The following is a 1,458-nucleotide window of genomic DNA, read 5'->3' as shown; positions in this document are numbered from 1 at the left end:
TCACTGATAAACCAGCGATCAGTCCATTCTTGTGAATCGCATAATCACAGTGAACACCAAAGTACCAGTAGTCTCGACTCACATCGCAACTGGAAGAAAGTGAAGGAAAAGATCATTATTATAGGCTGAACTTTCTTGCTTTTGGTTTTGTACTCAGGGCTGAAAATCCATCCAACATTGCCACAATTGCACAGTTATTAGAACTGATGCACCTGTTCTGTCTCAGCAGTGACAGTGTTTTGGGCATATTTCAAGTGTTAAAATTCATTTTTAATGAAATCCTAAACATCAAGAAATTTGACTGGGTACTTGAGGTCACATTCTTTCTAACAAAGGCCCACAGAAAAGTTCTATTACATTACAAAGTATCATCTAAAAATAGTGAAATAGAAATTGGCTTAGGTATCAATATGAATAATGTTCAACAGCTCATAAAATCTAGAGACTCGAGATATTGCAGATCCTTGAACATAGAACCCAGACTGCATTGGCAAATCCACTCCATCTAAGAATTTCATCTAAGAAAGGAAATGGTGTGGACTCTTCATGAAGTTATTTATGCTTCATGATTTCATGGCTGTGGAACTTTACTGCATTGAAGAATACTACTAAGGCTGCAAAGATATGAAAATATTCAGAGAACAATAATTGTCAATTCTTACTAGCACAAGGGTCCATTGTTTGTCATTCCGCAAATTCCATTTCCACACTTCATTGAGTCATTCCTTGCTGAATCACATATTGAAAGACATGCTCCCTTCTTATTACTGACAACCAGTTTATAATATTTGCCGGCATTACCAGGAACCAATGCACTGCAATTATCTGTCAATAGTAAAGAAATAGAAGTTATTATTGATGAATTACTGATGTGGTGGTGGGTCAGCATACACCTCCATCCACCACTAGGAAGGCCAAATCTCTCCATTGTTTTCTGGACACCGGACCTAAACAATTCCCCTCCACCACCACACTCCTCTACCCAGCAGAACTTGTCCTCACTCTGAATAATTTCTCCTTTGGCTCCTCTCACTTCCTTCAAACTAAAGGGGTAGCCATGGGCTCTCGCATGGGTCCCAGCTATGTCTGCATGTTTGTTGGCTGTGTGGAACAGTCTATGTTCCAAGCCTACATGGACAACTGTCCAGCACTTTTCCTACACTACATTGACATCTGCATTGGTGCTGCTCCCTGCACCTGTGCTGAACTCATCGACTTCATCCACTTTGCCTCCAACTTCCACCCTGCCCTCAAATTCACTTGCTCCATTTTTGACACCTCCCTCCCCTTTCTCGACCTCACTTTCTCTATCTCCAGAGACAGCTTATCCACGGATGTCTATTACGAACCCATGGACTCTCACAGCTACCTGCCCTGCACCTCGTCCCACACCATTACTGGAAAAACGCCACCCGCTTCTCTCAATTCTTCCAGCTCTGCCGCATCTGCTCTCAGGTT

The sequence above is a fragment of the Hypanus sabinus genome, chromosome 7 (genome assembly GCF_030144855.1).
Source record: "Hypanus sabinus isolate sHypSab1 chromosome 7, sHypSab1.hap1, whole genome shotgun sequence".
Lineage (NCBI taxonomy): Eukaryota > Metazoa > Chordata > Chondrichthyes > Myliobatiformes > Dasyatidae > Hypanus > Hypanus sabinus.
The sequence above is the reverse complement of the archived record's forward strand: the minus strand, read 5'-3'. Positions refer to the sequence as shown.